General features: G+C 44.6%; 1 protein-coding gene across 1 annotated transcript in view; it reads left to right on the top strand.

Annotated features, from left to right (window-relative positions):
• The window catches only part of lsamp (limbic system associated membrane protein), a 298,199-nt gene that overhangs the window by 104,564 nt on the left and 169,609 nt on the right, over positions 1 to 24,026 (top strand). The window lies entirely within an intron of this gene.

The raw sequence follows: 24,026 nt of genomic DNA, 5'->3' as shown, positions 1-24,026 counted from the left end.
TGCGGAGACTGTATTGCTGCGATCGTGCATGCGTTTCACTTACACAATAGACTGGAGATTTAATCACACACACACTCAGAAGACGGCTCTTCAGAATGGGGGGGGGGGGGGAGGCAGTGAGGGGGCAACGAGGCTGTGGGAAGAAATATCAATCATTTGAACGTAATGCAGGAGTGTTTTATATGTGCATCCAATCAATATTCCTGCGGTCTTGTTTGAGAGCACAAAGGCTGCGGCGCTTGATAGCTACTAACTCACTCCCTCGTGGGGCTCCGCGAAGGCCCAGAATGCCGCTAAGAGACGTAATTGAATTGCACGCCGGCGGCGTGCAGGTTAAGTAACTTACCGTTAGCCGGAGGGGCCGATGTCCACTTCGTTCTGTGTTTCTACTGGCTGAAGCGTTGTTGATTAATGACTGTCGGGCGCCGTTAATTTGGTACATATTTAAACGAAGAAGCAACTAAACTAATTGATGGTGCTGTTTAGTACAGATATTAATGGTCCCCGCAGCATGAACCCTAATGACTTGGATTAGGTTCCTTCATTCCTTCATACGTCGGCAGCAGGTTCAAGCTTCACTCATCCTAGGAAAGGTCATAAAAACTTTAACAGATTGTGTTGTATTTGACATTCCCCGCTCACAGCGCCACCTTAAGGTTTGCATATTTTGCTTTTGTCTGAACCATCATTGGATGCATTGCCTTTAGTTGCCTTCAGGGAATTACTCTGGTTTCCCCCGACAGACGGTCAACGTCTCGGTAAATTCACCACCCACGTTGTACAGATATTTGTGATTCATGCCCATATATCGACAGTGTGTACATGGTCCCCTAATTTCTCAAATTCTGCAATCGTAATAAATGTGAAAGGTTTGGGAACACGCCCTGCAGGGGGGTTGTGTAACCCTGACAACACATTTAATACGAACAATTAAACAATCACATTCAATAAAAGAAAATTGGATGCTTGCCGAGCCGTTTGACCTCTGAATTTTTCCATTTATAGTTGGAGTTGAGATTTAATACAAAGAGGTCTGAAATTGCACGCTGACTGGCACCCGCAGACACACAAACAAGCCTTTAGAGAAAGCCACTGAATTGAGGAGCGAGGCTCATTTGTTTCGTGACTTTGTGTGGATAAGGATTAGATCTAAGAGATGGGGTTTGACTCCTGCTGCCGGGGTTCAAGCAGATAAGAATAAAGCAATCTGGCTGCTACTCGCTCGCACTGAACTCTGTGGAGAGAGAATAATGTGCGTTTCACTGGAGACCGAATCACACGTTAAAGAGCAGTTGATGATGTGGACAGTAGCAGCATCGCTTCTGTCCACTTCAGTCAAGCCCGCATTTATTTAATGAGTTTGACTAATCCAGTCATCCAGCATTGCTTTCTTGTATAACTTTAAAACACCCTGATTTTGTGTGATACTGACGGAGCCGGAGCATCACTGCGTGTGGTGTGTGTGTGTGTGTGCGCACATGACGGTCAGTGTGTCTTGGTTATTAATAAGGCTTTGAACCCCCAGAAGTGCAACAAAGTCTTTTTCCGCAGCCTTTACTTTGGTTTCGGCTTCAAAATCAAAGACTCCAAACAAGTGCTTTCAAGGTGATTTCCCGCACGGCGATACTTTCATCCTTCGAGCCGTCCAGAATGCACGACTCGTCCTCGGCGTTCACGTCTCTGACCCGCAGGCTTTGTTTCGGACCTGCCGCCTGCGTGTCCCTCCGGGGCGATCGGGTCACTACTGGACCAGATCGCCCTACTACGCGCTCTAATGCAGAGTCCTGCATTAGAGCGCGTTTCAAGTGGATCTCGCTTCCCTGCTAGATACGCAGCTAAACACGAACAGATGCATTATTATTCATTGTTTCTCAGTTTGGATTTGTATTGATTTTTTTTTCTTTTTCTAATCACTCTTGCCAAATTGCGAATAGCGCAGGCGTTGAGTAATTCAAATCACTGCGTCGATTGGATCTACAAGCACATGGTATGTGGATTTCAACTGCAAAGAAAGCACATGAGGCATCTCGGGGGGCATTTATAGCGTATAGCACGCGTGTGAATGCAGGGCCTGAACGGGGCCCTCAGCATCCTTTATCCCAAAGTCTTGGTGGATTGAGGCGATGTGTCTCCACCATGAACAATTTCCCTGTAATGGTTTTTGCAGCCCTCCAAAAAAAAAAAAAAAAAAAAAAAAGAAGGGAAAAAGGCAGGCGTGATTACTATTTGATTCAGGAGCAGACTATTGAGATTCCAGCCGCATTGTGATTTGCTGCGGTCCGAGCCGAGTAGCCAGCAGGCTGTCAAGAGAACCACGGGATGCGGCTATCGCCCCGCTATTGATTCTGTAGAACATAGAATCCATCCTGGGCTGATGGGATGTTTACACAACACTTCAAGTCAAGAACAAAAGCAGTCGGGAGTGTTTTTTTGTTTCAATTTTTTTGTTGAGCGCTGAGTGTGCAATTTTGTAAATGGAATCAAAAGTAGTACGTGTAGTATTTCCTGGTCACGCACACCAGCCTTGTTCTTCTCAGTGCTCTTTCTCTGATCTACACAAGTTGATCACTCAAAGGTCTTTTTGTTGAACATTAAAGTTTAACCCAGTGAGGTTATTTGTTGGACTAATCCAGATTGTGTGTCTACATAAAGGAGGCGAGCTTCAACTCAAGTTCAAAATCTTTATTCAGCAGTATCTTTTAAAACACACTTTCACGCCTTTTGAATGTGTGTACCTCTGACCACAAAAAATAAAATAAAAAAATAAAAATGATAACCAAAAGAAGAATGGATTTTTACGTATGTATATGAATAAATATAGATTTACTGCTGTTTGTGTTGGAATAAATGGTACATATTTAACTGCAGAGTAGTAATGCGTCTTTGATTAATCGCCTTAATTTTTTTGCATTAAATCATACCGGGATGTTTGCTGAAACCGATTGGACGGCTCCACCTAGAACACCTTCCCCCAGCAGCCACTTTGCACGGCAAAATACCTCTGCAGGGTTTTTCATTTTGTGCGGCCCGTTGTGGCTGCGTCTTCAACGGCGAGGCGTTCTCACAATCGCCTCCCATTGGACCTCCGACGGTCCCTCACTCGCTCCTCTCAAGGGTCCAGAAGCAAACAGAACTACTAATTCCGACACTAGTGAGCGTGTCGCTGTCACTCAGCTGCTGCTAGAAAAGCAGCATACCGTGTGCTGTCAATATTGTCTTTGCACGGCTTGTATGAAATGCACGATACGACCACTTTGAAGTGATTGCCTGCTTACATTGCCACTTGTTTTTGCGGTTGAAGGACGTTTTTTCCCCCGTGCGATGTGGCTTGTAGTCACACTGAAACGGTGGTCGTTGCAGACATGCCTGCCTGGGCGCACGCTCTCCTTCAAGTGATGGCGGAAAACCGTCAGATTACTTTGACATTGTAAAACCAAATAGTAATAATTTGTCGGTAATGGAAAAATATTATCATAGATTTCATCCTGTTAGGTTCTAGAAATAATCACTCGCTGAAAATACAGATAAAACACTGAGGTCGTCATATTCGGAGCCATCTGTGTACAAACGTTATCTCAATCTGCATGTCAATATCAATCATGAAATGGGAAATGGAAATGGATTTCTGAAACTCTCTGCTTAACTTGCAGAAGGGCTTTGACTATAGAATAGGCTATTTTTATTAATTTGATTTTAATGACACTGCGGCCTAATTTCTACAAATGGATTTTACGGGTTTCTAGAGGATTGCCTTTTCGTTTTGTGTCTCTATTTAGCGAGTTAAAGGATCCTGCACAGGCTGTGCCATTGTTGCTCTAATTAGATCACATTGTGCCTTGGAGTCTCGTGAGGTTTCAGTCACCCAAAGAGACATCCAGGATTTACAATGTATGCTTGTTCCTGAGAGGGTCACGAATAAACTCCAATGCCAACTCTAACTGAAACATTTATTACCATTAGGTAGCAGGTTTCCATTTACTGAATCCAGTCAAATAATCTGCTAATCCTTAATTTGAATCCAGAATAAATTATCTGGAAAACATCTGGAAGATGTTGTTGGTCCCCAGAAGATGTCTTAATAACTTGTCCACGTGGTGTCTGTTGGTTAAGAAACGCACTTAATCAGATTAAGAAATAAGTCATGGCTTGGTTAAATTAAGTTGAACTATGAAGGTAACATTACGTGACCTTTAACCATGGAAGCAGATGGGTTTGCAATGGCGGCAGTGAAAACAGGAGATGCTAATGGTTGTCCTAAGTGTCACCGACCAATCTTTGGTATTTGTCACCCAGGCGATGCGGTCTTCCTTTTCCGTTTGTGCCACCAGCCGCTCAAACCTTGTGTTTAACTTTCATTAGCCAAAGCTAGCATGCTAATGCGCTAAACCCAAATGGTGGACCTGGTAAACCAACACATCGTCAGTGTGAGCTTGTTAGCGTTAATGTTGGTAGCTAGCTACATAGAGCTAACAGGATAGCCTCAGACGTCCTTTTAGCCGTTTATTCCTCTTAGCAGTAAAGGAACACCGAGGCAAAGAGATGAGACGTGAAACTCCTTTTGAACACAATATATTTTTGTTTGTTTTTAAATTAGTTTTTGTCTTCTCCCGGCGGGACGGCAGCATTGAAAGGAAGAACAAAATAAAACCGGGCGTGGCTCATTTCTCTGTCACGACCCAGCAGGTTTAAAAGCGCTCTCCTTGCCGTCACCTTGGCAGGGTTTCTATTCTCCTGCTTCATTAGCTTGTGTGATGGAGCAGCTCGAGTCACTGTTGCAATTACAGAGCGCTGCACAAAAGGCAGTTGTTTCTGACAAATGTTGGTGTTAATGAAAATATTTTCCATACCATTCACTAATATTCCCGTGCGATGCTGTATTTCTTGGCCATAAAAGCGACGGGTGAAGGGTGATATTTAAAAAAAACCAAGGGCATAAGAGATTGGAGTCACGGGGTCTTCTAGCTGTATACACAACGTCTTCTTTGACTTGGTGAAGTGGACGCAGTGCTCCATTGTCTCATTGTAGATGGCTGCTGTTTAACCCTGAACTACTGAAGAAGAGAAACATTGGAAATGTAAAGTCTAATCTGTGGCTATTTGGGTAATGAGACTCTGTTAAAGCCACATTCACATACTGGAGCAAGAGCATTGTGCCTTTTTTCCAGCAGCATTTGAGGGCCATTAAACGCTTCCATGTGCGTTTCCATCTCGTCTTTCTCCGACGGAAGTCCTGCCGGTTTGTATTTGCTTGTCCGATCAGTAATCCTCAGCGCTTCCTACTCATACCTGCGACAGAGACATAGACGGCCGAGGCACAGATGTGGACAGGCTCTGCTGTCGTGGTGATAAGGGTCTCGCCGGCTGTGTTGCGAGGTCCCCTGCTGCGTCAGGAGAGCATTCGGGAGTGGATGTGACACACAGAGAGGTTAACGGAGACACAGCGGGCAGGAGGCCCGGAGAGAGGCAGGACAATGACGGGTGTGAAAGTAGCACGCACACTGTTCCTCTTTGTGTAGTTTGTAGAATCCCATCACAGTGTCTCGGGGCTGACGGATGCTAATTTTGTGCCTCTCTAGTGAGGCTACATTATTGTGTGAAGAGTTTGTATTTCTCTCTGAGAAAAGTGGAAGCAACACATTAGATTTCCTGTTAGAATATAATATCAGTCATTGTAATTTGTATACCATTCCACTACTGCTCTTTTTTAGATGGGTCATTTTCCTTATGTAGTCGGCAGTGCAGCATGTGTGTGTATGATATTCGAATAGCCTCCTGTGGGTTTGTAACCCACTGAGCTTCTACGGTTCTCTGTAAGGGGACTAACACGCTGCTCTTTGTGCGCTGCCTCACACAGGAGGAGCAGCAGTGTTGCTTTGTGCGTTCCTTGCAGGAGATGCTCAGAATAGTTTGTGTGAAGATGAAAGCCCCGCTGCATACTTGCCTTGTTAATTGAGGGATGGAATGTTGTTGTGTGTTCAGAAATGCAGAATTATGTTAAAGCTACAGTTAGCTATGATGTGAATAAAACGTATTGACTTCATTAATGATAGAACACCGTGTTGCTGCGCTGATCAGATACAATTTGACCTTTCACCTCAACCAACAGATCGTCGCCGCAGATAGAATGTTGCGATTGTTTGTATTTTTAGGCACGAAGACCTTTATATTCAGGAAAAGGACATTCTCACTGTGAGCCATCTGCTCATTCTGAATGCTGGTTGTCTTTGGTAGGACAGCGGAAAGTCACGCTCGTCCACGGGGAGCAGTGAGGGACGCAGAGCAGCGTGAGGCTAATCGGAAAAACAAAAAAACCTTCCCACTCGGATCCTGCACATTGCAAAGGTCCAGCTGTCCCTGCGAGATGGTTCTTCATCACGGTTGTGTAGCGCTTTTAAAAAGGTAACCGAAAGCTCTCAACGAGGTAAGAACAAAAGAGACGGGAGGCTCGTTGGCGCCAATCCATCACCGCCGATCGCCAAACAACGCACGGCGCTAAGGGTTTTCTGTCCGAGCTTCATGCCCGACTCGCGAGATCAAGGCAGTCGAGGTTTACATGAAGCAGTTACTCTCCACCAACTGCATGGAGCAAAGCATAATGGGAAATTACTGACTCTCTCCAGATCAAAGCGCTGTTTGGGCTGTTGGATCGGAAAACAAAAAAGACGCGTTTCGTAGACATGAAAACAACACAATGACATCAATGATTTATTTACCTATGAATTAATCCAAACCATTCCACAGATTAGATCTAACAGGATCTGACTGTCTTTGACTTCGGGTTTCTTCTTTAAAAGCGCCATGAAACTGTAGTTTTCTGTATTTTTTCTTTTGACGCCCCTTGCTGCTGCTGTCTGCTCTCGTCCCCTTTTCAGACGAGGTCAGTTCATCTGAAACAAACCTATTGTGTGGATTTTTTTTTTTGTAATTAAGGTCATTTTTATATTTTAAATAGAAAAAAAACACATTTTCATAGTTTCCCAGATCCATAGATTAGGTTTGTCAGACAGCCAATAACACAAAGCCACCAGTAGTAATGACAACAGTCTAAATTAAAAGAAAAAAGGGAAAAGGAAATTTAAATAAAAGGAAAAAAAAAGAAAAAAAAATTAGGTTGTCGATTCATTTTATCCTTAGCTAGGTTTGGGTTGAGGAGATAACACAGTTCTATTGTGACGGACAGAGTGTCCGAACTCACCGACAAAGTCTCTCACATCCGTCGCGCTTCTCTTGAAGTCTCCTTCGACGGGCGTCTCGTCCCCACTCGTCTCCCAGTGAGGACACGTTCGGTATTCAGCCCGTTCCCTCCTGACATGACAGTTCTGGATAGATTAGCTTTTTTAACGCCCCATGGGTGGCAGCTCTGCTGGAAAAACACCAGCCGGTTGAGAAGAAAAGGGACAGCGCAGTCGAAGCATTAGAATGAAGACGAAGGGATCGAGCGTTTTCAATCCTGCGGCCGGCCGCATCAATGAGGGATTTTGAAAACTGTTTTTTCGTGTGAATGCTTTAGCGGCACCAACAGTTTTCGGCCATTACTCATTGCGTTTGACAGGGCATGTTAGGTAGGAAATCTGCTGCTTATCCCATTTCACACAGTCCAGTAGCCCTTAGTTAAAAAAAAAAAAAGAGAGAAAATATGTACTCCAGAATTCAAGGATGTACTACGGTACATGACTTTTTGACTGGAGACAATAACTGATAACAGTTAATGTGAGTAATATTCTGGCTCAGATTTATCTGTGGTTCTCATGAGGGCATTCTGCAGATGTTTTGCATGATTTAATCCAGTTGTTTGTCCCAGAGCTATCGTTCTCAAAACACGGCCCCACTCTCATTGTCTCGGTCCATCTGTTTTGTTTATGTAAATGTCACGATGGGAAAACTCTAAATTGTTTTAACTTTACTTCTCCCTCATGAGAGCATCACTGGTGGCTGCAGACTAAAATTAGATGAGAAATGCTTTGGCATCACGACTGATCCGAACCATGACATGGCCTCTAGTTTCTCTACCACAGTATATGGGACACTAGGGGTGTAACGATTCATCCACTGAATCGATTAATCGATTTATATTCCCTGCGATCCAACTGAATCGATCTGTGCTCCGCAAATCGGCATTCCGGACGACATATATCGATTACAAATCGATTGAAATGGTACATAATTGATTGTATCGATACTTGGAAACTGCACATTGGATATAAGCACAAAAAACGGTATGGATGTGTGTTTGTTTGTTTTTTAGCACTTTAGACACGTTAGACGTTACTGGATTCAGTCTGCCTGTCTGTGACGTCATCAGTACGCAGCGGCAGCTGAACAACAACAAAACACAGCGTGGAGGAGACGACTGCGAGCGAGACATTTACAAACCAACTTGGCTTGGCTAAAACATTTTGGCTTTTGCAAACACGAAGGTGTTCTAAATAAGTCGGTCGCTGTTTGTAGAATATGTAGAAGCCGAATAAAAAAACACGGAAACACGACGAATCTTTCCGGCCATCTACTAAGGCGGCCGTGGGATTAAACAACGCCGAGAGTCAGGACCTCTAGCAGCGTCACCGCTGCAGCAGCAGCAGGTAACTCAGCTCTGCAGACACCTCAGGCCGCCAGCACCAAACTCAACATCACAGTAACAAGTTTAGCTGTAAAGACGTGCGACCCTACAATGAGGTTGAAAATCCAGGGTTCTGTAAATTGATCCAAACATTGTGTAATTATTGGGTCATGTTTACATTGAAAATGGCACTTGATTCAAATAAAAGGTTGATACATTTGCCACTAATTGTTGTTTGCTTGTTTATAATATCCATATTTAATTTAAACCTGATTTCCTTACAAGAAACAACAGGGATCTCAGAAACTTTGCCTGCACTGTCCAGTGAAGTTACTGAATCGATTTCAAGTCACTGAATCGAATCGAATCGTTCTAAACTAACCCAGATCGTCCATGAATCGAATCGGGAACCATGAATCGCGATTTGAATCGAATCGTTGTTAAAATAAAGCGTTACACCCATATGGGACACGTAAATAGAAGTCTTTTAATGGCAGATGTGTCATTGTTGTTTGTCAAAATAAACATATAAAAGTGCCGGTTTCAGAGCTTTGAAGACATTTGCCAAGACAAATAGTGCCAAAGAATCTCATAAGCCGAAGTAGCTGAACGAAGGGATCAGAGAATAGAAGCATAGGAGAAGGGCTGCTTGGGAAGGATGAGACCTGATTACACTCTTGACTTTTTATGCTTCACTATGCTTCTTCACGCCAAAAGCAGTTGGACCCACGTTGGGTTTTCTCTCAACAACCGTGAACTCTGGGATGTTCACACAGAGCAGAAGGCAATAATTTGTTTGAGGTGAGTCGCAGTTCATTCCTGCAGAGGTTTCATTGGTTAGTCAGAATCTCGTATGGGTAAAATGGGACTGTGAACATGCAATATTTTTTCTGCATAGAATGCATAAGGCAAATTGTAAGTCAACATTACAGCAACGTTGTACCTATTGTTGACCGGATACTGAAAAATTAACTAAAGGCGTTATTGAATGGACCGTCCCTCCTTTTCTTTTTTCAGTTAGTAATGAGCTCAAACAATAACAGAGTTAATCTGTGCGTTTGTGTATTTTTTCACATGTATCTGTATAATACTGTCACCACCAAACAAACAGAAATGTGAGATAAGTATTTCTAGTCAGATTGACGTGTTGTCGTTTTGGCAAAGATGACACGGGTAATACCGCCGCTAATGAAGCTCAGAATCTTTGGTGCGTAACGTTTCCCCTAGCAACAAAAAACTCGACACGGCAACGGCACATGTGGAGTTTGTACCACAGAAAAAGAACAGTCCAAACGATGTGTAAAAGTGCACACCAAAGCTAAAATGGGTCTTTAACATTACACAGTAGACAAGCCAAGCGTGAATTATCAAGACTTACCATCTTTGTATTGCAAAACCGTCTCCCCGGCTGCTTCTGTCCCTTCACTGTTTTCAGGGAGAAAGCGCTGACAATGGCAAAAAAAAAAGGTCATTTTGTAGTCAGGTTGTTGAAGCTTCAAATAAATCTTTGGGTGTATTTTTGCACAAGAAGAAACCCGTGAATCCTGCCTGTCCATCGGGAAGAGCACTGAGGAGCTAAAACCACAGCGACCGATAACTCTTGATGCTAGATTAATTATAATTAGGCCATAAGCATTGTTGCTGAGCATGTACAGCTCTTCAGGGCCACGATCTACCCTTTTTAAAATCCCATCGGGATACTATGCAGTATTTATCATCTCATGCTCCCAGACCGTATCATAAAAAGTTGAAAATCAAGGCTGAAGGTGTGCAGTGTGAACTACGCAGGCCGTCTCCGAGGGACTCTTCAGCGGAGGAGCTGAGCTTCGTCCTCGGTGAAACACAGAGAGCGGACGAGGGCAGCATGCTGGTAAAAAACAGAAACGCAAGCTGGTTGATCCCCTCACTTGGCTTGAGTGCCCGGTGAAAAAGGGGGAATGGAAGTTGAAACCCAGATTTCCATAAATTGGGAAGTTTGAGCTTCTGTCAAACAATTTTATATTTCGGAATTTGGGAAACAAAACATCATACAGACACTATAGCGTGAGGACTTCTAATAATTTAAGCCGTTGTGCCGTTTGAGAGCCTCATGTTGATATTGTTGTGTTCAACACAAGTATATTTGCTCATTTCAATTAATGGTGATGTTGCACTATAAGAATACATTTAGAATTAAATTTGAATTGCAGGGTCGGGATGGGAAACGTGTGCCACGACACACCAGTCTGGACCAGAGATCAGGTTTCCACCTATTGGGATGTTCACAAGAACACAATGTGTGTGTGTGTGAGAACTTTGTACCATTACTTCTGTTTTCATGCACTGAAACCAACATGCACAATTCCCGGTATCTTGTGTACTGGGCCATAAATAAATGGGAAAATAGGATGCTACTTGTTATAGATGAAAAACGTTCCCATCGGCATGTTGGGTGGTTGCCTGTTGTTTTTCGACAGTGACCGAATGCGCTGGAGGCCGCGTGCAGCACTTTTCCCGGTAATTTATCGAGTGTTTTAATAACCAAACCAAAGTCAATCCCTTTTGTCTCTCGCATGGCCTCTCTCAGGTTAAAAGTGCAAAGAAAACCTTTTTAGACTGTCCATAGAGGAGTGGAGGCCAGGCGGCATCACAGATAATCAATGCTGATTCGATCCACTCTACTAAATGAGTGGTCTCCTACAGATAGGCTTTATAATAGGGCAGTAAAATGCAGAGAAAGATCTGCACTGAGCTTTAGTATGTTTTTTTTTTTTTTGGTTTTATCTTGTGGGTCATATATATTTTAGAGCTGTTAACATAAACGCATTAATCTATGCGATTAATGTGGCCAAGATGAATGCACCAACGTATTTTAATGTAGTTAACAACAGTGTCTAAAATACACGTTATTAAAAGTGGTTACTCGTTACTTGTAAGATTTAGTCTTTAGAAGAAAAACAACATTGTAACAACAACATTCATTAATCACCATTAATTGAGATTAATACATTTCAAAACGTGCGATTAATTAGTTGTTTTTCAGTTAAACTACAGGGTCAGGAAGAAATATTTGCCTGAATAAACATCCAAGTGAAGAACTGAGTGACCAAGGACACTCTTTTATTTTCTCTTTTCTTCAGGCTTCCTTTGAGATTGAATGTATTATTGTTGCACACTATCAGCGGTTTGGTCTAAACGCTGCATCCCATCTAAGTGCTACGTTTCTCTCAGCCCACGCTAACCTTTTGTGTGAGTCGCTCGGCTTATTTCACACATGTCACGCTTCTTATTGAAATAATACAAGGTTGGATTCGCTGATTCACACAAGCAGCTCAGCAATATGAAAACATGGAAGATAAAGAAACAAAATAAGTGGCAACTTTTTCAGACTGTCATCTGCCTAAAAGGACGGCATGCACAGACCTGTTTAAGTGAAGGTCTGCAGCGCATGATGACCACAAATAGCTGACGGAATCTACTATGTTTCTAGAGAGAATCCCCCCTCTGTTGCTCTGCTTGAGTTGCCTTCCTGCTTTTCTGTGACGCCAGGGTCCAAGGACAGAAGATGTCGCATGGTCCCCTGATTGTAAAGCCCCGTTAGCCAAATGTGTGTTTTCTAATTTTGGGCTGTACCAAAGAATTGAATTTAGTTGAATAGATCCCCTCTCGGGGATAAAACGATAATTAAGTGACCATTATGTTGTCACGGTGAGTATCCACAGGTGGCCCAATTTTCACTTGAAGTTATGCCACCTACTCATTTGAGCCTGCACAGATGTGGACATATTTTGCAGGATAATTGGAAGATAAGTGGTGGAAATGTACCAACATAGCAAGAAAGTCTGTAAACGGACTGTTCAATTGGTTCACGCTGGCTTTTTTCCAGATATTGTGGTTACACCATGCAGATAAAAACAAGGATGTGCCCCTGCGGGTTGGATAGACTCATAGTGAATATGGCACATTGCATAATTAGGCAGCGCATCATGAATCCACCGTGTCAAGGTGTCGTCCACCTCTCGCCGCTCATGGTCGAGCGTGAAAACCTCTCACACGGTGGCTGAATGCTTAATATGTACAGACTTCCCAGTGGCGACAGCTCCCACACAGCCCAAGTCAACTGTTTGTTAAGTGTATGCGTCTGCAGCATATCCACATCCCTCCAGCACTGCATGGAGCCAATTGGTCACTATAAAATATGCCCCAAAAAGGATCAAATAAGTAATGAAGTCAAAGCCTGGCCTGCTACACTTGAAAAACACAAATCCCACACAGTCCGTTACGTAACAAGACAACCACTAAAACCCAAACTGGGGTCCACAAGTCCATATTTACAGAAGTTCTTGCTGGGGGAGAATTGCCGTTCACTCAACTTCAGGAGACGTATAATAATAAGTCATACTTTGGTCTTTGATGTAGATAAATGATCTCTGACATACATTTCAATGTTCATTTTGAACAAAACTCACTGTGTATAAATGTAAGCGGTCGGGATGAAGGATTGTCCAAAACATCGCATTAACACAAAAGGCTGCTGTTCATTTCCCTTTCTTCAGTTCGGTTTAACTAATTTTCAATGTTTCTTCCTTTGTGTTGAACCAGCCGCTTTGTCTTGGTGGTGTGAGGACCGTTGTGCTGTGATCGCTTGGTTTGCCCCGACGTGGAGCTGGCACTCTGCCCGGGACTAGAACACACACGACGCAGTGAGCTATTAGAGGAATATTGATCTCGCGGTCCATAATGCGGTTGAGGCAGCAGTTATGATACAGTTTTTTTTTGGTTGGTTAGCTCTATTGTGATTGGCCGCTTAGGCTTCATAAGAAGATGCACAACAACGGCTTTGGAGGGAACTGATCACCCGCCGACTCGCTGCTCACTGGGGTGTTGAGCAATACTTCAGCCACGATGTAGACTGATCCCCCGTTGCTGCACTGAGAATACGCGTCGCCGAATGGCAGCCGGCGGTGTGCCGTTTGTCAGAGTAACAGAATGAACTGTCTTCGACATGGACGTCCTCTCCCTGAGGCCATTCGAGGAACTGCAGTTTGTTTCACCTCAATCGGGGGGTCCCCTCTCTATAAACTACCCCCATGGATCTTAAGATGTCCCAATCAACTCCTCCTAGTGTCCTCAGCAATACACCCAGCACGAGGGAAGCAAATCGGTTGCGGAGAAAATCAAAAGGAACAGAAATTGCGAGCTGAGAATCCTTTGCATTTTGGAAAGGGAAACGTATTAATGTTTAACGAGGTTAAAATTAAACAAAACCTCCTTCAGGTTTCTGCCTCTGGTGGCACTTTTTCATTAGTTCCTCCCCGCGGAGAATAACCAAGAGCACGTTTCTGCAGAAATGCATTCGTATCTGAATGGAGCATCAAGCAGCGTTTGTCTTCACACGTATGTGGAGGCCTCTCAGAAAGCACATTGTGTTCCTCTGCAAGCCGTACACGAGCTTAATGCTGGCAAACGGTGTAATTCATTGGTTCCACTAATGTCATGCTGCATTTCTATTTGGAAACAGCCATCAAGGGAATGGGGAAGGAGTCAGAACGCAGCACGCGCTCCGTGTGTGTGTGTGTGTCTGGGTTGTGTTAACTCTTATGAGCGATCCACGTAGGTCGCACACACACACGCACTCGCAGACAGACGTGCCTGGAAATCCACGTGAGGAACATTGTGTTGCTTATATGATTATTGTGATTATTTAATCAACTATGATTGCATTTATCACAAATGAAATAATAAGCAATTAGCTGCAATCTTTTCCAGCGTGACTCGGATGCTGGTGTTTAGCTGCGAGGCGGCGCACCCTGAATTCTGATCGGCTCGAGTCGACTAGAGATCGCAGGACGACTGAAAAAATGACCACTGGAAACCGTGTTGGTGGAGCTTTGCAGGCTGTATGATTCCTCTCAGGAAAAGAGGCCAGGTGCAGATGTCGGGTTTTGATGTTACGTATGTGGATCACAGAGGCTGTGGGAGAAGTGTTCCTGAGACAAAGTGATGCCCGAGTGTCGCTGTGCCAGCGAGACACATGGATCTCGGACACCTATTCATAGAATAGACTCTATTTCTGCAACCTCATTTGGAACCTCCACCCTGTTCTCTGCCGCTAGTGAAATGTCAGCCGGCCTCCGTGTCAGACTTAACAACTGCATTACGTTTTCTAAACACACAAACGTTAAAACTGCTTTGACGGAAGTACAAAATGAGGATGAAATCAATCAGATGGCACGAAGCGGCGGGAAATTAAATCCTGTAAAAATATTTCTGCCATGTTATGACACATCACCTGAGGTACATTCCATAAAAAACCAGCTGCCCCCGCGTCCCGAGCGCTGCATGTCGAGTCTTCCTGCGCTACGCTACCTGTTACCCGGCGCCGCGTTAATGTGCACACATTCCGATTTGTTTAAAGTTTTGAAATGATTGAAACACTTTTCTCTCTTTTTTTTATTGGGGAGAAGTGGGAATTTGGCTAAATGTGGGCGACTGGCAATTAAAACTCCTTCTGCTTCTTCCTCTGCCTCTGTCTGCATCGCTCGCGCTCATTTGCAGCAAATGATTGCTATTCAGACGTCGCATTGAATCATTTCACGAGCAGGGATGTGGGAGCAGAAAGCCTCCACCGGCCTCCCACACACATCCCTCCCTCCCTCCTATCTCCCAACTCGCCATAAATATTTATGAAGGCATTTGAATAATGTGAATTGGAATGACACAATATCATTTGGAGAGGGGAGGAGTAGAAATAGCAGGGAGGTGAGGGATCGCAAACAGTAGCGTAGAGGCAGAATTTTTTTCCAGGGCGGGAATGCGGCTCCTTTTTTGGGGGGTCGAGCTTTTGAGACGTGGACGGAGGCGGGGCCTGTCGAAAAAGAAAAAACGCCATCGCTCCTTTTTAGTCTGCGGCCGGCGAGAATCTCAGCCGTGGTCATATGGTCCCTTCTACACGGATGCCGGCGGAGAGGCTGCGGCGTGTGAAGCAACTGAGGGCGAGGGGGGTCTCGTGGGAGGAGAGAAGAGAAAATGAGATTAGGTGCTGGTAAAGAGGAAAGAAAACGGGGGGGGGGAAGAAACGGCGCCGAGGGAGAAAGGGGGGGGACATGTGAGGAGGGAGACAGCTGCTTGGTCCTTCTGTCCCGGTTGTCTTCTCTGTGGATTCTTCAGCCCTAGTGTCCCCCCCCACAGGGAGAGACACCACGTGTTTCAGGTACAGGACCGAAAACCCTGTGTGTCCCCAGAGACGACGCGTCCACTCGTTTTATTCCTTATATGCATTATTGAAACGTCGACATGATGCATATAAGGTGAGTGTACAGTTGTGACCATCACAGCTGCTTTTACTGAAGGTCATTCGGCAAGAAAGTACGTTTTTATCATTTGTCACTTTTCCAGAGGTTTGAAACGCGCCTCGAACTCTCAAACAAGCTCTTCTCAACTCTACGTCCGGCAAAGCCTCGGCGAACGGGACCAGGAACCGGCGAACGGATCCCGCCGGGCGAATGTCCGATGCATCACAGTTAACAGTTGTCGGTGGCGGTTAAAGTCGACGCGCTGAGAGGCGCGGGGGGGGAATGTGGTGTGGTAAGACACAACAGAACGCACGCCACGCCGTCGTTGTGATGCACGAGAGCGGCTGAGGTGTCAGCAGGTGCTTAAGATTCTCTGCACATTAGTTCTTCCGACACCTTAAGCGCAACCTGCTAATAGCAGTTACAACCGGAGTCCGTCCAGGCAGTAGTTCCTGTTGCATTGTCTCTCTGGTATTCTCATCTATAGGTGCTATTTGAATCAAAACCTTCAATGCGTTGTATTTAATCAATGAAAAGACACATTTGCATAAGTATAATTATGTGTTATAATCGGCTTAGAGCTCGTATAAGGAAGTTTAACAGGTCATAATTATCTCTCTTTATTTAAAACAACTGTATTCAATCAGGTTTCTTGCCGAGAAGTAAATTTGACACGATCCCACTTTAACGCATCGTGTTACCGCCATGACTCCGATTCGCCTAATTCTCATTCCTAATGATAACTTTGAGCCGCGTGCATGGGAGTGAATTACAATATGTCTGATTAAGTCGGTTGTCCCAGATGCTTTTAAGGGTGTTCATCCATGGCTCCTCTTGGAGACGCCGGGTTTCAATCGGCTTCAGCCCCGAGCTGTCAGTTAATTAAAAAGCACTCGAGGCAAATGTCATTAAAAAAAAACAGCAACAAATTAAAGCAGCCGACTGTCTGCTGGTTGTGTGCAGTGACGGCGGTTCAAATGGACCATGAGTTAAGGTTTCTAAACACCTGATAATCAGGAGATGTTGCCGGCGGTGTGGGATGACTCACACTGTCGTCGTTTCTCACCACTTTACATCTCAGCGTGTGTTTACTCCTCAGACGCATGAACTCCCACAACGCTGCAGTAAATGCCGGCTGCATTCTGATGCCCGTTATTCATTCCAGCACAAAGTTCCACGTAGGAAAGTCACACCGAGCGTGTTTTCTCATTTGGAAAAGTCTCGTTCAAATAAAGGGCTGTAAGCAGGACGGAGCCCGCGCGGAGTCACCGCGGATTCTCGTCCCGCCGCCTCGAGAGGAATCACTCACCCTTTATCTTTTTGTCCGGGGAAACAATAACGGTAATAATACATTCACCTACGACGCAATGCACCGAGCATTTCCTCAGATTCAGCTGGTCCTCAGCGTTTGACATAGAAAACTACGTCCTCTGAAAGGCGCCAAATCTATTCGCCTTATCATTTAGAGCGGAAAACAATGAGTTGCGGGGAAGAAAAGACCTGAGTGAATGGAGGAGAGGAAGAAAGTGGTGGGAATTGATTTTCAACAAGTGCTTTTATTTGACAAGAGCTTGGCATCTGAAGAGAAAATGGTCTGCTTGGATAAGTATTGTGGTGGAAATGTGGTTTGGACCTGATAAAAGAAAGCCAGAGGGGAGGTGGACGTGGACGATTGGTTGAGAAAAGATAAAGAGTGATTAAAGAAAACGGGAAAAGCGGCGAAACAAGCGGAAGAAGCAGGGAGGAAGAGGGACGTCTGGGTGGGGCCGGATGATGAACAATGGCTCCCTGTCCTTTCCGTTTAGAAAACACCAACAATGAGGAGACGATAAATCCAAGACGTCTCTCTTCTATTCTTAACGTCCTTATTCATCACGGCAAAGTGCCAGTTCCCGAAGGTGAGTGGGCCGCAGCTTCCGAGGCTCCCATTTAGTCAAGATTAATGACATACAAGTTGATTTGGCAAAAAGCTTTTCATGCAGTTAAATGCTAAGAGACATTCAGCATCTTCAGGCCTTTGGTGCTTAGACCACTTATTTACTGTTTATTAAAGCAGTGTATTTATTAGCAGTGTTTATTAAAGCATACTGTATTGAATCAAGATATATTTGTTACCCTGTTAATCAATCAGTGTGTGTGTGTGTGTGTGTGGGGGGCGGCGGCGCTGTGACACGGGCCACGTAAAATGTTATTTAAAACATAAATGCCGATTTAATTATTGATATTTAGAAAGTCCCTTGGTCACCGGCTCTGATGCAAACACAGACACAGGGTCACAGTGGAGGTTCATGGGCGTCGGCTTGGGAGCTCTCGCCTCACGCTTCTCGGCCAATGAGAGCATTGGGGGCGGGCTTAACAGGCGGGACGTGCCATTACCGACCATAAATAATGTCATCATTACCATCTATGTTCCAAAAAACAAAAGCGTGTGTATCGATGTGAACTTGCTGTTGCTAGAAAGGAATAATAAAACGTAGCTTATAGGTTTGGTTTTATATGTATTTTGATTAAAGTCATTTTTAAGTGTCAAAGATCTTAACACTTACGAATGCAGCTTCATCTTCCAGCTTCAATGACTTAATGCTCCTCCTTAAAAGTTCTTTACGAGAGCTTCTAAACGTTCACCACTGAGTACGTGAATGCTCAAACACTCCCGTCAGATTTTCACTGGTGTGTAATTATAATCTCAGACATGTGTGAAGGGTGTTTGCTAGTTTTTTGGTCATTTGGCTTATTGGAAGGTCAACATCTGCCAGCTGCCAGTGTTCTGCAAGCGTTGCATAGTTCAACCCTAAATATAGAGCATTTCAATGGCGAAAGCAGAGGCTGATATTTCCCTACGAAGCACAAACATTACTGCACAAATATCTGCAGGTGGTACACAAATAGCTCTCTAGTGTGTGGTTCCCTTCGATAACACTGATACATGAACTTAACTCAGTGTACAGGAGAATCGAGTGGGAAGGAATCATTTCTACCTACGCAACCGATTCAGACTCTCTTGAATGCTTTTGAGACAACCGGTGATCATCCTGAAAGTCATCTATTTGTTGAAGCCGTGTTTCCAGGTGCGTTTCCATGGACACCACATACATGTTTCCAACTCATGATTGGGTAACTAAGCAGAGCAGCACAAATGCCACTTAAAGCAACATATGAGCAGCTGAAGCCCCTCGGAGGCCAAACGTACTCTTGACAATCGGCCGTGTGCAGATTGCTGGTAGAAAATGATCTGTCTGCTCATTAGTGACATTTTAATGCGCAGCACACTTGGATGGCCGCCATCATTAGGTACATCTATTGTACTCAATACTAGTGTGTGATTTGTCTGCTATAGTTTTAGCAATGAGGATGATTATATTATTATATATTCCGCTTCATGCAACACTCTGATGCTCAAACGAACGCTTCTTGCAGGCAAATGGATCGTTGCGCCCTGTTTTCTAAGGGCAGCATGCGCGAGTTTGCTCTAAGCACAAAGTGTACATTTACGATGTTCCCGGTTGTTCCCACACATTTTATGATGCAGATGTTGAGGAAATCCCCTTTACTGTCCACACAGGCAACGGCAAACTCCTGTTTTTAAGTCGATCAAAATGTATTTTTTTTATATTATCTACTTTAACCTTTTTCTTGCAATTTCATGCTTCAGCTGAAGCTAAATTCAAAGTGCACGCTGGTTACTCGGAGAGGCTAACGCACTTTGCGTAATTGTCGGTTAAAGGTTGCAGGTTGCAGACGCATCTTCCTCTGTGAAAGTCCTCCTGCTTCGCAAAGTACAACTTACTGCAGAGCTGTTCCGTGTAATGGCGCTTGGCGGTTGGGGGGCAGCGTGAGGTGAGAAGCGATTCTTTTTCGTGTCAACGCCGTCGACGGCCTCGACGCGAGTTCGGTCGTCCGGGGGCCCGAGTGTCTGTCACCCCAGCGAGGCCCCTCCGGGTCGCCGCTCGGCGACGAGAGTTCAGCGGTAAAATGACTTTTTCGCTCTTTTCTCTCAAGAAAAAAAAACAAACATCTGCCAGGATGCTCTCTAAATGCAAATTGGGAGGCGGGCTTCCATGATGCGCCGCGCAGACGGAACGGCGGCGCTCCCGGCTGGGTGGGTGGAGGCCGTTGAATCTCGTAGGTCTTCAATCATCGTGTAATCTTTACATCTTAAGAGCTGCCCGCCGTGTGACGGAATCCCTACAGAAGTGTTCCCTCCGCGCTCTCATTACGCGCAAAGATTGTCAGCTAATTGGTGCCGCTGTTGGTCAGAGAAGCAAAAAGGGGACAGTCGAACAGTTTTGGGTTTTTTTTCTCCAATCTTCTGTCTCTTTGAATTAAAACGTGACGTCTCTGTCTCCCGTCCTCGTTTAGGACACTGCTGAGATCAGCTGAAAACACTGAATGAAGCGCTCTGACGTATTCCGATGAGCAGATCAAAGTGTCTCTACGAGACTAACAACTCTGTCTGTGCCCGGTGAACCATCGCCTGCAAGCGATGAAGCAATATATGGTGAATGAACTGTGAAATTAATGCTTTGTCTGCCATTTTCCCTGTGCACTGGGCTAAAAAATTATGGAAAATTGCTCATTTATCGCTCTCAGTTCAGATTATTGAGATTCACCCATTTCCTCACTGTGCTAGTGTCATTTGATGGCCCTAAATTACATCCTTATCTTTTCCTTATGACTTTACAATGGTCTCGATATAGATCAGCAGCCATGAAGATATATATATATATATATATATATTTTTTTTTTCTTTTTTTTTTTCCTGTTGGATGTTTTTTATGGAAGTAAATCTGTGTCATCGGATTTTGAAAGAAAAAGGTGATTGAATTTCTAGCACTGAATATTTATACATTGAAATCATCCATCCATCCATTGTCAGACCGCTTATCCTGCACACAGGGTCGCGGGGGGGCTGGAGTCCATCCCAGCCAACTTCGGGCGATAGACAGGGTACACCCTGGATTGGTCGCCAGCCAATCGCAGGGCAACACAGAGACACACAACCATTCACACTCACATTCACACAACTACGGGCAATTTAAAGTCCCCAATTGACCTGATCCCCAGAGCATGTCTTTGGACTGTGGGAGGAAGCCGGAGAACCCGGAGAGAACCCACGCAGACACGGGGAGAACATGCAGACTCCACACAGAAAGGCCACTGGGCGGAATCGAACCCAGGACCTTCTTGCTGTGAGGCGACAGTGCTAACCACCACGCCACCGTGCCGCCCCATTGAAATCATGTTTTTCAATATTAAAATATTCAATTGCAAAGAATTCAACTGCAAAAAATTCAACCGCAAATAATTCAACCGCAAATAATTCAACCGCAAAAAATTCAACCTCAAAAATTTCAACCGCAACATCTGGGATCCACAGATTTACTTCCATAGTTTTTTTTAAAACTTTTTTTGATGAACCACTTTTAATTACATAATGTCTGGAGATTATTAAACTTAAAAAAAAGTGCATTCACATACCAGTGGGTTTACTACTCATGGTCCATATTTAGCAGAAGGAAGAAAAGCAAAATGATTGATACATCCTGGGTGTTCAGTCCCACACTAATGGCTTTCGTGCATTACGCTTTGAACTTTACCTCGTGACCAAAAGAAAGCGATGCAGCGGTTGAGTGAATAATGGTGAACACGCGCGGCAGCCTGAGGACGAAGTGAAGGAGGACCCATTTTACAGAGGTCAATGATTTCCTCTGGAACACAGATAGATGTTTGGTCCACGCAGGAGATTGACAGTCGAATCACTGTCTTCTCGTCATGAGGACCCAACTTGATGGTGGTGTTTGACACCGATGCCGTGGAGTCCGATGAGGGTTGCCAAGTTTCCTTATTTGGGCCGGTACGTGTGCGTGTGCTTCATTTTGTTAAAGCGTGTCAAAGGTCAGCACCGTTCATGTATATCACCAAACACCCATTTCAATTGAATGTAAAATGGGCTTGCTGTGTTTTTTAATTTAGGCATTTGGTTGGAGGGAATTCATCCTCGTTGAACATGTGACGGGTCCACTTGAATCACACGAGGTAATTTGTCCCTCGGAATTGTTCATTGGCCCAAACGAGGCCGAATCGGACTGCGTCTCTCCGTCGGAGCGATGTGAAGAGTGAAGAGCCCCTCCGATGAGTGTTTGTCTGCCGGCAGAAGCGAACCGCGAAGTGCCTCTTGCGTCTCCAATCGGGGCCGTGATAAGTCCTCTCACAATCACTTGAACCTCCAATTGAAACTTTCCGAAGGGAACCAAATTCAGGGGCGGAGCCTCGTCTCCGGGCCCCGTTTGGCTCGTTTAGCCCAGAGAGGCTGGAAGAATCAGGCAGCAAACCCTCTGCCGCTTTCTCGCGCTGTTGACACTCTTTGGCATCCGCGGTGATGTGGACTAACTGTGAGCCCCATCCACAGGGAAAATATCCCTATAACCTCCGACACTTTGCTCCCGCGTACCCGGCGACTGGTAAACAGCGCCGAGTCAATCACTGGTGTGCGTTCGCTTTCACGACCTCGACGCCGTTTAAGTGCCACGTCCGTCGCAGAAAGGGCTGGATGGGGAAGATGCTCGTCTGCAGTTGGAGTGTGGAAATAAACCTTTTAATGTTTAAGTTTTTCAAAGATTCAACGGCCATTTTGCATTTGGTGAATGAAGGTGGTCGGCATGTCGCACGTATCGTATATGCATGTAGATTATTAGAAAGTCTCATATTACAAATCGCCCGTATGCAAAATAGCAATAATCATTATTTAAGCGTGATATTTAAAAGTCTATTTTTAATGCCGTCAATGGCGTGACAGGTAATATTCTAATGCTCCTGTGTGCTCCTCAGATCTTGATATGCATATGAACAATCGGATACAATTATGAAAAGTGACTTTCAAATGACATTTAATATGTTTTGACGAAATAGGAGCATTTCACCTTTCTGACAGCAGTAAATTAAGATTGAGGGACGGAAGCACGAGCTTCCTCTTCCCAAAGTTTAGGGAGTTTATTGATGCTGAGGTTCTGTTCTAATTTCAATGGAAAGTTATTTATCTGACAAATGATGATGAGCAGCGACCATCAGCATTGGATCGTAATGCCCATCTTGACAGCGCAGTTGGCTGATTATTGACAGTCAGCTAATACACACATCAGTGAATCATATTAAATAGCAAAGCAGTCAAATGTGGCAAATCGCCACATTGTTAAAAGCTCAAATTTAAATGAAGTATTTTTATCAAGATGGAAGTCAGTCATAATTTCCTCAGTTTATTATTCCCACGTCTAATAGGACTCCGTATCGCACCTCTGATAAAGGGGCTGTTAATCTTCTTTGAAATATATTTTTTAGTTGAAATACGGTTCTTTAGTTTTTTAGAGATGTGCGCTCTGTAACCTTTTCACCAGAGGGAACTAAAACTACTCAATCAGAGCAGTTTGCAAAATGTAAATCGATGAAACAGCTCTCGTTAGTTCAGGCTGGGCATTAAAAGGCCTCCGACCGGGTCGATGGGATCACGGTACTCGGTCATCTGCATTTCCCCCCTCGGAGGTGGGGGGGGGGGGGGCATGCGGGCCTACGTCAGTCTGCAGTGTTTTGCGACGAATCGAGGCGCCGGTTGTGGTTCTTGGGATTTCGTTTCAATGGACATTTAATAGAGAGAGAACAGTTCTGAAGGTTAAACGGGAAGGTTATGACGGGTCAAAGACGGTTTCACGACGTTCATCTACCCGTCTCCACGGCGGTGGCGCCATGTGATTCAGGTGTCAAAGACCAAGGCGATTTATTCATGCCACCAAACTTAATAGCGAGAAACAAGCCCCTTGACCTGCGATTTCTTTTGTGTCACATTCCTTTGTGAGTTGTTGCGAGACACTTTTAATGTCGCTCGTGTTGCCGATGAATGAGGCGGATCAACCTGAGCCTCAGCCTGAACCTCAACCTGGGGCATCTTTTGTTGGTTAGAGCACGATGAGATGAGGATAAACACCCCCGTGAAGCTTTTTTTTTTTTTTTTATATTTCTTTTTTGCAGTGTATTCCAACCTCCCACAGTGTGTCAGCGCCACGTGGCCTCTGGCGCCCACGCAGTCATACACCCTTTATCTGGTCCGAGAGGAGTTCTCGCACTCTGCGTTCCCTTCTGATGATCATAAAATGAAAGTTGGAGCCTGTGTAGCTTCTGCAATGCTCTCGAACGTTTGAGTCATC

The sequence above is a fragment of the Gasterosteus aculeatus genome, chromosome 1, assembly GCF_964276395.1.
Source record: "Gasterosteus aculeatus chromosome 1, fGasAcu3.hap1.1, whole genome shotgun sequence".
In the NCBI taxonomy this organism is placed as follows: Eukaryota; Metazoa; Chordata; class Actinopteri; order Perciformes; family Gasterosteidae; genus Gasterosteus; species Gasterosteus aculeatus.
The sequence above is the reverse complement of the archived record's forward strand: the minus strand, read 5'-3'. Positions and strand labels throughout refer to the sequence as shown.